Source organism: Equus asinus, chromosome 25 (assembly GCF_041296235.1).
Source record: "Equus asinus isolate D_3611 breed Donkey chromosome 25, EquAss-T2T_v2, whole genome shotgun sequence".
In the NCBI taxonomy this organism is placed as follows: Eukaryota; Metazoa; Chordata; class Mammalia; order Perissodactyla; family Equidae; genus Equus; species Equus asinus.
In genome coordinates, this window is record NC_091814.1 from 54,525,046 (window position 1) to 54,538,167 (window position 13,122).

Genomic DNA, 13,122 nt, shown 5'->3' on the forward strand with positions numbered 1-13,122 from the left:
TCTCCAAAACAAGTCCCCACTTAAATTCTTTCTTCCTTCCCCAAGTCCCTCTTTCAAGCTATTCCCTTCCTTTCCTTGACACTAGAGGATGCTTCATGATTGCACCACCCCAAACTCCAGTTCAGCTTCTAGCTCAGTCCAGTAGACAGCTGGCAGGGGTGAGGCAGGTGGCCGAACTTGAACTTAGAGCAAATCATTCCTTGTGTGGGAGATGGGCTTCTCACTCACCAGAACCCAACTGACCTAAATGTTGCTAGCACCCTCTCCTATCCAGACTTGTCCTGACTGCTTTCTTAGAGTTCTATGCTTTTCCTTCTTAATAGTTGTTAACATTTGTAATTATAGACTTGTTTCTATGCTGATCAGATCAAGGTCCCTCTCTTCCTCCAGACTATAAGCTTCATGAAGGGAGGGACATACCTGTTTTGTTCACTATCGATTTCCAGCACCCAGCATAGTGTTTGGTATATTTATTCTTGATAAATACTTGAGGTCTCGTTAAATTAATTCCTCTCTTTCTTCTCATACATGCCCTCCACCCACCCGCTCTCCACACCACTGACATCAGCCTGACTTTGTGCTGCTCATCACTACGATCCCAATCTCATGACCTTTGGGTATTGCCACAATTTCCTAACAGGTTTTCGTTTTTCCAAATGTTTGCTCTCCAATACATGTTGTCCACTCCACTACCCAGCTCCAAAGAAACATTACTCACAGGTTTAATTCCCAAGAGCTTTTGAGACATACTGACAAGTTCATCTAGAAGGGAGCAGCTTGGATGGTGTAGGGCAGCGGGGCAAGTTAACTTCCCTGAGGCCCCACGTTCCTCTCTAAATAGCAGGGATAGTCATGCTGACCTAGGGGTCATTGCAATGCTTAAATGAGATCATGGCAGAAAATAAACACTCAATACGGAATACATAGTTGCATCAATAAGAGTCTATGATTTTAGTCCAAAGGAATGAGGCTTGCTCAGATGAGCCAACAAAAGACTCAGGTGGACTAGTTCAAGGCTACGGAGAAAAGAGGGGATAGATTTAATCTTATATTTCTCTTTCCAGAAGGTATAAGCATTACTAATAGCTAGAAATTAAAAGTAGTTAGATTTTTCTCAATCAGAATTTCCTAAAAATTAGAACTGTTTGAAAATGGAATTGGCCTTGTGTGAGTTCCCTGTCACTGGAGGTAATCAAACTGAGGTGGAATGTCTCCTTTTTAAGGAAATCTTTGACGATATTGTACATCAAGTGGAGATTTGAATTCTGTCACTTCTAAGGTCCCTTACGCTTTATGATTCTCTGATAATTTATGATTCTATGAGAATCTTCTCCTAACTTCTTCGGCCCATTGAATTCACTCATTCTTTTGTACCAGCAAAAGTCAGAGGAGTTCACATGAGACTGGATCCTGAAGGTGCTGGATCAAAAGGGCTGAAACATAACATAAGATAGAGAAGAACTTATTGATTTGGGAACACTCTCTAGGGATACAAGATTTAACACCCTGGTAAGGCCTCCAGGAGGTGATATGACCTCGCTGTTCAAATGGCTCCTAGAAGTAGGGAAAAAGTGATGGCCTAAGCTAGATGAAGTTGAAAAGCCAGTACTGCCCCAGGAGGCAGTGGAAGGAGAAATGCAAAGGCTCAGGGAAGTGAGCATGCTAGAGTGGATATACCTAAGGCTGGGAGACGTACTAGATGATTCTATTCCACGGGAAGGCCTGTGGAATACCACTCACAAAAGCTGAAAGAAATGAGCTGGTTGAGAAGGACACCAGTATCACCAAAAAGATCACCTGGGGTTCTCTTCCACAAGCCAAGGCTGATGGTGAAGAGGTAGGTGGAAAATTTGGTTCAGTGATACCAATAGTGATGATAGGCCCAGGACCAGAGAGGCCAGGTAGATGCAGTTGTGATGAGCAACCCGGCTGGAGCCAAAGGGATGTCGGGGAGGAAAAAATTTTTCCTCTATCCTTCTAAGTTCTTTGGCTGGCCTAATAATTAAATTGACATAAAACAGATTAAGAGGAGAAAAACTAACTTAATTCATACGTGCAAAGGTCTCATAGATATGAGGACCAAAGAAACGAACAACGTGGGCAGCTTTTATAATTTTTAGACAGAGAAACAATAAATTTGAGAAGAATTGACGAGATAAAGAAAGTGAGGCTTGGGTACTAATTAGAGAAGAAATGAAGCAGAGTTTGTTTGCACAGCCTTCTTGGCCCCGAATTCTCTGTCTCTGGTGATAAGGATGTCTCTCTGCCTCCTGGTGCAGGGAGGGTGTCTTTCACATGGGGGATTTATTTCCTGCTTTCACGGGGACAGAAATGAGGGTCTTACACTGGCTGTTTCTTAAGTAGCTTTAATTCAAAATAATTGCCATGCCAAAGTAGCACGTCATTTAGGGGCAACGTGCCCTGAGCCCCATCAGTACCCCCTCTGAAACTTCCCTGGAAGTTTTAAATATTAAAGGCTGAACTGATGGCTGTGGAGAGCAGAATCAGGTTAGTAGCTGAGTAGCACACTGATCCTTATCTCATTGAGCCAGTTTCTTAGTCCTGAGAACAGGTCAATCCAGTTAAACTCATTTTAGCAGGCGATGATGCAGGTGGGCTCCCAAAGTTAGGTCTGTGTTGTGCAAGCAATCAGTTATTTAATAAGAGGCATGTCAAGGGAAACAAAAGAGAAACAATGGTTAATGATTGGAGAGAATTAAAAACCAGTTTCTGAGTTTTGAGAGTGGCCAGTTGAGAAGATTTCTAGATGTCAGATTTGAAGCATTCTTCAGATAGAGTGATGGCAGGCAGTGACAATTTGACAGATTTTGCTGGTTTGCAGTTTGAATGACTCTGGTTATTTTCCTGAGTGGTCACACAGCAACAAGCACAAAGATGGTCCATATATGAGCTGGTGTGGTGATTTACCTGAAGTTTATATCAAGTTGTCCAATTTTAGTTTGCATGGCTTTAAAGAAAGAGCAGTTTTAGTTCTTAACGATTCTGAGTCAGAAGCATGGGAGAAAAATTGGAAAAGTCAGTTTGGAGAATTGTAGCGAGACATTGGAGGAAACTAGAAGAATTCAGGTTCTAGTCCAGTTTGCAGGTAGAAAACAACCTCAAAGAAAATCAATAGAACTAGAATCTAATATCCATAAATGTATATTATAGTTTCTACTGAAACATAATTTTTTCTCTTTACCTTCACCCCTACTTCCATCAAAGATAACCATAGTAAGACCAATTTGTTTGTAAAGTCGTTTCAATAAACTTGGGCTGGTTATTTACATAAGTGCAGCAAGAATAATGACTGACCATATGGAATCTTTTAATCTGCTTTGCTGGAATTTTCCATAAGGAATCTCAGATTCGACCTCTTGATAACCTCAAATGAAGGACTTGCCATCAGACTTCACCTGCAATACTTATAGATTTGGGTTAATTCCTCTCTTCTCAAGATACTGAAAATATTTTGAGGTTCCTGGGCCTGTCATGAACTGACTTTCTCTACTCACCTGGTAAAGCTTCTGGGAGCCCTGTAAACAAAGTACCAGGCAGACATTTCCAAGGGGCTTTATTTGCTCCATAAAATCAACCTTAGTTCCTTAAAGCTATCTGGTCATATCTGAGTCTACACATGTCTCTCTCAAATATGACATTCCAATCAAAACCTTGGTAATATAACCAATGTTTCCAATTGCGTCCTGTGACAAGGAGAACAGATTCTTATTGAACTTATGCAAATAACTATATTGGCATGGAAATGAGAATACTCACTGAGAGTTTCTGAATACTGGAGAGACCAGGAGGGAGAAAAAGGTGTGTTTTATCTTTCATCTAAGTCATAGGTAGCTTAAAAGAAAAGAGTTTCCTTAAATCTGGAAGAGCAAAACATTAAGAAAATCAGCATGTTTCAAATAAAAAAGTCATTAAAAAGTTAGAATCATTCTCTCCAGTTCGTTCAGTCCGTGTAATTAATCCTTGTTTATCTTGGTCTTTGGTTGTTTTATGAAGCCATCAGTTTCTCCATTAGGGCTCTGTAAATTCTTACTCGGTTCAGTGGTATGATCTGAAAGTTATCAGAAACTTGTATTCTAGAGTACTTGTCAGATTCCCTTCCACGAATTTCTCTGAAGATGAAACACAGATGCAGGAAGCTTTTGTAAAAGCTTCTGAGTAAAACAAAAACTGTAAATAATAAAAGACTTTAAAACACCCATGGCTAAAGATCTGATAAGAGTTCATTATAATGCAGTTGACAAGGAAATTTGCTTATTTCTGTGACACATAATATTTTAAGATAATAACTTGAATTATGGCTAATAACATTATACCAGGACATATCACAATTTTAGGAATTTTACATAATTTTTAGAACACTTATACTAATAACATTCATCATGCATTATAACCTAAGAAGATTTATCATAACTTATTTGAAAATGCTTCCCATGTAATTTAACATATAAAATAACCCTAATTAGTGTAACATCTCTCCTTTTTTAAAAAAAATAAGGAGAGAGAACAAATCTTTGAGATGTTTCAGGGGCTGTCTGGAAAAAATCCCAAAGTTAATTCTAAGTCAAAAAGACTTCATTTAGAATTTGATTGGGGACAGTTTGTCAAAAAGATCAAGCAGCTTTAAAGCACTTGGTCAAATAGGATCATAGGTCACTGTGAAACAATAATCAGTTATCCATTTAACCAAAGTGACAAGTTAAGTGCTTGTAAAAACAAAAGGCTCTCTCAGTGGCAAAGATTCAATTTTTCAAACAATCAAAGACCTGATGATAAAGACAGCAAATACAGGAAATCATTTTTATAAAACATAGAATTGCTGCTTTCCAGGCAGATCACTTAAAAGGCAAAAAAACCAACCAAGCAAACAAACAAACTTTCATAATACCCCGTCAAGAGCAGGCCAACATTCGAGGAAAACTCTATCCTTTTGAGAGAGAGAAAACCAAACTTTAATTTTGCACCAGCCTGCCTTCGATATTAAAACTCATTCACTTAATTAAATTCATTTTAATCTTAGCCAACCCAGACTACACATAGAATTTCTTCCCAAAGATTCCTTTTCCTTAAACCTTCTATAACTTTCTTTTTTACATTCAGGCATTGTCTTTCCTTTTTCTCATAACCAGTTGTACTTTAGGACAAATTTACTTTCTTTTCCCCTAACAAAACATCTCCATACCTCATACCTTTTCTCACCCAAAAACATCTCCTACTTTCCTTGTATATAGAGATGTTCCCCTATTGTTTTTAGTAGCTTTAACCACATATATTAATTAGAATTCTTAGCCATTAGAAACCTAGCAAAAACTAAGAAGCAAGCAATTGTGGACTATCGGTTACACCAGGAGTATTTTTTAGATTGGCAAATTTATGAACACATTTCATAATTTCTAGAAATGTATGCTTCATCACAGTACATTTTTTCAATTTGGTATAAGATGTGTTTACTAATAGACCCAAATTTATCTTTAGTTTCTCTGCAAAAAGAAGCCAAAAGTAAATAAACCTGTGTTCAGTAATTAATGTTCTAGTATTTCATCTTATTTAGAAAATGGTCTAGATACTCAATGAATTTCCATCATTTAATTTAACTTAGCAAAGCTCTAAGGGTGTAAGTTAACAAAAAGATTTGGAAAACTATTTAAGCAGACATACCATAAAACAATTATTGCTGAAAAATTCACCTAAAAACTCTTATCTCATTTACATCTATTTAATTCATTTGTTCTTAACAGTAATGTTTAGATTACCTACAAAAACTTCATGAGACATTAGACAAAGTCAGCCATCATCTCAAGCTAATTTTTTTGCTGACAAATTTTTCAACAGAGATAATATGAGCTTATTTGATTAGTAAACCCAGGTAAAATAAAAGTTGTTTATTTGCGTTATATTTAATGCTGATAACTCTGAATACATAACTATTTTAATTAAACCAAACTTGAACTAGTTTTTTTCCCCAAAGATTAACCCAAATCACATGAACCTCAAAAACACTAAGGTTAGTTTCACTTATATCTCTGAGATTTAAAAATACTTAATTTATAAGTGCTTATTTTTAAGACAATTAAATAGAGCTCTTTTGCAAATTAATTTTGGCAATACTATCTAGAGGTAGAAAAATGTCATATCTATAACCTACATACATAGACATGTAGACAGACACAAACAGAGATCTCTTAGGTTTTATTTTAAAACTTTATCTGTAAACCAGATATGATACAAAACTCACTAATTTATAAATAATTGTGTCTCTAGTAGACAGAATAAATTAAGGTAAGAGTTAGGGAAAGAGTCCGTTTGTAGCAGTCAGTATTTTTAAAAGATCTTTTTCTCTCTTTTTATTTTTCTTCAGTTTTAGGCGATTGTGGGCTGTGTTTACATTTCAAAGACATGATAAAACTTACAGCTTCAAGGGACAAAGAAAGAATGCAAGTTGTTTTTTCCTTGGAGTTTTGGGGTATATTTACCTATTATCAGAAGTCTAGGGTAATTACTATTTAACTTTTTTCTTAAGCGCAGGACAATTGTACTTCCAATGTCCTGATTTTTTTTAAAAGATTCAAGTTGCAAGTCAAGAATTGTTGATTTTAACTCTTTTCTTTGTATTCCTGCAAGCTACCTTCAAAGAATTGAGTAGCCACAAAGGACAGTGTATGGCAAGGCCTGAAGCTGGCAGAGCCTAATTGTAGAGCCTAGCAAAAAAAAAAAAAAGAGAGAGAGAGAACCGTATTGTCCATCCTTGGTGCTTTTGCTGAATTTATTTTCTGGCTTTTAACATTTAAGTGAGCAGCCTTGGGCTTGCAGATGAGGCTGGAGCGCTCTCTGCAAATCTTGCTGGGAGAGGGAAGTTAGCACAGACAGCAGGGGGTTAGGGGTTTTCTGGGGAAGGTGGAGGAGTTAGGGAATTTGCTGAGGAGATGGGGCCAGATTTTAAGGGGAATTTACACTGGATGTGAACTTTAATTTTGTTCTGTTTAATTTCTGTCTTTTCATCTTGTTAAAAGGAGTCCCAAAGGCTAGCTCTTATGTTTCTTTGTATCCACTGTTTAATTTGGTCTTTCCAAAGGTACCAATAAAAAAACGTTTAAGATGAGAGCTCTCTAAAAATTTTTTTTCTTTTAAACATTGGCAATTCATCATCTGGCCATTGATGAGTGGGATCTTATAGGATCTCAACAGTAGCTCAAACCAATAAGCCTTTTATGGCTTAACCAAGGATGCAGGGGTCATCCTACAAGAGAGTACAAAATATGCAGCCCACATAAGATCTAGGAAGTTTGCTCCCAAAAAAAGCGAAGGCCTTCATTGCATAGGCAGTAAAGACGATAGAGTAAAAACAGCATCTCTGGTCTCTCATGGCAACATGAGTTGCTCCAGTTACAGACCCTGTAACCTCTGACACTGGGCAGGCGCTACCGGAGTGGGACTGTTCCAGCACCAACAAAGCGATGAAAGTTGAGATGACAGTGGCCCCTTATGGATTAGGACCCTTTATGACAAATTCCCCTGCGAGCTAGCATAGCCAGACAGAGTGCTGCTTGTGACTTTGTGTCTCAGAACCGCAGTCTGTTTGACTGGTTACTAAGGTTCATCCCGGTAAGTGCACCTTCCAGACGGCAGACACCAGAGAGAATATTCTCTCTGGTCACAAAGTCAAGTTCTCAGGACATAGAACAAGACAAAAGGACAAACTTCATCTGGTTTTGACGTAGGAGACCCACAGCAAAGTTTCTCTACACAGATGCTGGTCTGCCGAGAATCTCGCAGTCACCAGTCTGTGAGGCCAGCTCAAATATCAGGCTTACAGGGCCTGTGCCTGCATTCCACCCTATTGTTGCTCTCCTTATAACAAATGACACAACAGACAGAGACAAAGAAAAACAATGGCTATCTCTGGGAGGAAAGGAATCAATAAACTAGAGTTGCCATGCCCGAGGAACAATTAGTGCCACAAATATTTCCTCCTGTTAATCTAAGTTTAGAGAAGAAAGGGACCAGGCGTACAGAGAGATGGAGGGGAGCTGACTTTGGTAAAAAAAGAGAATTTTTACCTTCTGCTGACCCTTGTCCAGAGTCCCAGGCTCTCGCAGCTGCTTCAGCCCTGGAGCGAGGAGTGTCTAGTCAGTGAAGTTTATCCTGACGGCTGTGTCCACTGTTATGGAGGAAAAATTTTTTCCTCTATCCTTCTAAGTTCTCTGGCTGGCCTAGTAGTTAAATTGACATAAAATAGATTAACAGGAGAAAAGCAATTTTAATTCATATGTATGGAGGTTTCATAGATAAGGGACCTAAAGAAATGACCGAAGCAAGCAACTTTTATACTTTTTAGACGAAGAAACAATAAATTTATGAAGAACTGACAAGACAAGGAAACTGAAGCTTGGGTACTAATTAATGAAGAAATGAAGCAGAGTTTATTTCCACAGACTTCTCAGTCCTGAATGCCGTATCTCTGGCAGGAAGGATGCCTCCTGATGCAGGGAGCAGACCTGTCACCTGGAAGATTTATTTCCTGCTTTCCCAGGGACAGAAAACAGGGTCAGAGTATCCAGCATGCACCTGCTGTTTCTTAAGTAACTTTAATTCAAAATAATTATTCTGACAAAGTGGCATATTTTGGGGCAACATGACCTGAGCCCTGTCAGGGACCTCACCCACAGAGAGTTACGGAGATGATCAAAAGAACACAGCATCCCGAGAGGCAAAACGGACACTCAGCCATCAAGGGTGTTTCCTAGGTTGCACCGTTAGAAGAAGTTAAGGATGGAGGACAAAGAGCCTGAGGGCGGTAGCCCCGATAAAATGTCATAATCCCTTGCCCATTTTCTGGACCTGAGCCAGTTTCCAGACTCAGACTCAGCCGGGTCCCAGGAGAATGAGCCCTGCGACACCAGCAAACGTATACAGTAATGATTCCATAAGTCCTTCCCAAAGAGACCCACAGTCATTTATTTGGGTAACTGTACACCGGGGAAAAGGGATTCATAAATGTTCTGAGGACTGTTGGACACGGGGTCCAAGCTGAGATGATACCCAAAGAACCAAAGTGTCATCACGACCCCCTGTTCTAACTAATGGGGTATATGTGGCCAGGTAATGAATAAAGTCCTGGCTTACATTGTGCCCACTAGGTCTGCAGACACACGCAGTGGTAGTTTCTCTAGTCTGTGAATAGATAATCGTGGTTGACAGGCTTGTTAGTTGGATCACTGGGTCTTAGGCTTGTGGGGTAAGAGCTATCGTAGTGAGGAAGGCCAAGTGGAAGCCTCCAAAACTGCTCCATCCCAGCCAAGACAAGAATTACAAAACAATGTCTCCTGCTGGGGGGAATTGTTGATATTGGTACCACCCTGAAGAAGCTAAAGGAGGCAGAGTGGTATTTCCCATAATATCTCCCTTCAAGTTAGTAGTTGGCTCCTGCAGAAACCTAGTGGATCCTGGGAGAGGACAATTAACTACCACAAGCTCAACCAAATATTAGTCCCGATTCCAGCCTTTGTGTCTGTTTACCTACTACAGCAGATTGACATGGCCTTGGGCAAAGAGTTTGCAGCCTTGATTTGGTGAATACATTCTTTGCTATTCCCTTTAGAGAAGAAGATTAGAGACAATTTGCATTTGTATGGGTGAACAACAACATATATTTACATTATTGTCTCAAGGCTATGTTAACTCCCCTGCCCTCTGTTATAACATAGTCCGAAGGCATCTGTACCATCTGGACATCCTGAAGAATGTCATGTCAATCCATTATTTATTCATGACATTATGCTAATCAGGCCATGTGAGCAGGAAGTGGCTAGCATGTTGGAAGCCTTAGTAAGACACACATGCCTCAGAGGGTAGGAGGTAAATCTTTGAAGACTCAGGGAACTGCCACATCAACAATATTTTTAGGGGTCGAATGATCAGGGGCCTGCCAAGAAATCTCTCCCCAGGTGAAAGACAAGATATTACATCTTGCACCTGCCACCACAATGAAGGAAGCAACATAGCAGATAGGCCTCTTTGGCTCTGGACCAGCATATTCCACACTTGGAAATACTGCTCTAGCCCACACACCAAGTGGCATAAAATGCTTCTACCTTTGAATGGGGCCCAGAGCAGAAAAGGGCTCTGCAGCAGGTCCAGGCTGAGATGTAAGCAACCCTGCCACTTAGTATTAGAGGTAGAGGTGTTGGGACAAGATGCCATGTGGAACTTCTGACAAGCCACAGTGGGACAATCGCAGCCTAGTCACAAGGTCCCCTGTGGATATTTTGCCAGGCCATGTCATCTGCAAGGGAGAATCGTGTGTCTTTTGAAAAACAACTCCTGACATGATACTGGGCCTTGGTAGAGGTGTAATACCTGAACCCAGAACACCAGTTCCAGTGTGCATCTGGAACTGCTCATCGTGAGCTGAGAGCGATTACACCCACTAAGTCATAAGAGCAGGCAGGCCAGCAGCAATTCATCATTGATTGGAAATGCCATGGCTGGGACCCAGCACAGCAAGGACTTGAGGGTACAAGCAAGCCACGTGAGCAAGTAGCACAGCCCCTCATATCAGCTAGAATGGCTGCAACAGTGCCCCTCCCTCCGCTCACAAGGGGCCACATAGGAGGATTCTGTGTAACTGCATGGCAGGGGACCAGAAAACCCAAGCTTCATTTGTAGATGAGTTGGTTCAAGACATGGGTTCAAGTTGGAAGTGAACAGTAGGTATATTACAAGGAGTGGCCTCAAAAAACAGTGGCAAGAGAAAGTCCTCCCACTAGGCAGAACTTTGGGCAGGGCACCTGGTCATCTACTTCGTGCGAAAGGAAAAATGGCCTGCTGTTAGAATACACACAGGTCTGGATAGAGAAAGATTGAAAGGTTGGTTAGAGACACGTGGATGGACATGGGAGAAGCATGAAGACTGAAGCTCTTTGTATCATAAGCTAATGCCCACCAGAGAGTATCTACATGGAAAAAAAACTAATTTACCAAGAAGACAGAATGACTTGGCCATCTGACATCAGCCACCTCTAGGTATTGGCCACATGGTGCTGGCACAATGAACCCACAAAGGAAGTAGCCACAGTCAGAGGAATGGGGCTATGCCTGGGCTCCCACAAACAGCAAAGGCTCCCACTAAGTAAGGATGAGTTTAACACTGTTGCTAACGAACATCCAACCTGCCAGCAAAGAGCTGGACACCAAGTCCCCCATCTAGCACATTCCTCAAGGAGACCAACTGCCTCCTTGGAGGCAGATTAATTATTTTGAGCCCTTTCCACCCCGGAATGGCCAGTGATTCATTGTCACGGGATAATGTCTATTCCAAATAGCATCATAATCAAATAATCCCAACCAGTAACAAAGGGGTCGTGGTCTGGGACTTCAAAGGGAAGGAAGACAATTCGCAGGAAGATGGGAAGAGCAGATGTTTGGTAAACAAATGTTTGCCATGCCATGCAGGGACAATGGGACACAGAGAGGACTTTGAACAAACAGGCCTTGTAAGAGCCCCCACCCCCACCCCTCCACCACATGTCACTCATGTTCTTTGCAGTTGTCTCTGGTGATGGCTCTCTTCCTGCTAGAGGCCCTCCATCTAAATTCTTTTAGGCAGTTAAAGGGGAGGAAAAAGGAAAAACTTCCCAAGTCTTCTGGTTCTTAAAAATAATCCGCCTAAAATAATCCTTGTGCCAAAGAGACACATTTTGGGGTGGCAAATTTTGCTCCCGTACACAAGTCAGTCCAGGAAGGTTGTGCTGGGAGCTGTTAATCATGATTTCCTGCAGCGATCTCAAATATCCTCAGATGGGTTGCAGCTGAGGTCTTAGGCCACATGCTCCTATGATCTGTGAAACGATCTCCCAGGCTCTGTGCTTTTCCCAGCATTCTGTGCACAAGCCTAGAGCATCTCTGCACCCTCCCGACCACTTTGAATGCCTTCTGTGTTTGGAGGGCCGTGAGTGTTGCTGGACCGCAATCTTCGCTATCTGCCAAACGATTATTGAGGTTGTAAAAGCCTGCGAAAGCCGTTATAAAATGATTACTTGTGCTTTACAAATACTTTTTCTGTTATCATTTGGAAGAGTGACAATTCTCATGGTTCACCTCCCTTTATGAGTTTCTAAGTAAGTGATCAGGTCTGTGGTAATCCAAGTGTTCTGAAGCAATGTTTTTTCCGTGTGCAGCATGCTGGATTGGGGAGGAGGGGGGTGTCTCTTCTGCGTATAACGAGGGTAAAAACAGCTAAAACTTAGCAGCAATGTGTAAGGAGGAATGCAAGCCTTGACTATCAGTCACGTGGATAGATAAGACATCTCTGTACATGGCTCTCAATTATTCATTAGAAAACATGTGTGGAGAGGGCAGAGATTGTGCTATAGCACAAGTGGCTTTCCTTGCCTTACGTACCTTTCCGTTTGCTGATTTTTACTCTGTGTGTCTATTCAGAAAATAAAATCCTTCGCTAAAATTGAGATTGGGGGATTGGAGGTGGGCGCAGGGAGTGGATAAAGCTCTTCCCAGATCTCACGTTTGCTAAGTACTATTTCGCTTTTTTCTGGAGTCTGGAACCTGAAGTCAGAAGGTCACGGTGCCGTGAACCTACATAAAGAGGCTCCTGTGGCTTTGTGCTGGGCGAGAGGATCCAGTTACGCTCCTGAAAGAGTGGCCCGCACAGAAGTTTCTCCCTCACAAACCTCAGAGAGGGCCCATCGTGGCTCTGGGTCAGCGCTCTGAAGGTGGCCCAGGGCTTTGCAACTAACTGAACTTTACTGCCATTTATGTCTTTAGTATGGAAAAAACTTCAAACTGTTCAAAAGTAGACAGAAGAAGATACCCTTAGGGGTGTAAACTGACTGCATTATTTATAAAATAATGAAAATTTGACGAATATTTATTTTAAAATACACAATCAATCCAAATATGTCCTTAGACAAATTGATTTCTTTTTCACCTTTCAAATGTCAGAAAGAAAAGAAAAAGACCTCTGAATAGATGAAAACTTTCAAAAAGGACTTTGTTTTCAGAGTTCGATCATTTGAGAGTGTGCTCCCTGTTGCTGTCAGCTAAGCTGTTAATATTATCAGCTAGTGATTACTGAGAACTTACTGCCTG

The 13,122-nt window shown here is 40.9% G+C and overlaps 1 protein-coding gene across 3 annotated transcripts in view; it reads left to right on the forward strand.

Moving 5' to 3' along the window:
* FCAMR (Fc alpha and mu receptor) overlaps nt 1-13,122 on the forward strand; it is a 31,342-nt gene that overhangs the window by 5,654 nt on the left and 12,566 nt on the right. Inside the window, exon 1 of one of the 3 annotated variants that reach the window (XM_070497083.1) lies at nt 1,642-1,837. The exons of the other annotated variants lie outside the window; for them this stretch is intronic. The gene's annotated coding sequence lies outside the window, so the exon portion shown is untranslated. Of the gene's footprint in view, nt 1-1,641; nt 1,838-13,122 lie in introns of those variants that run through there. 3 annotated transcript variants of the gene reach the window in all.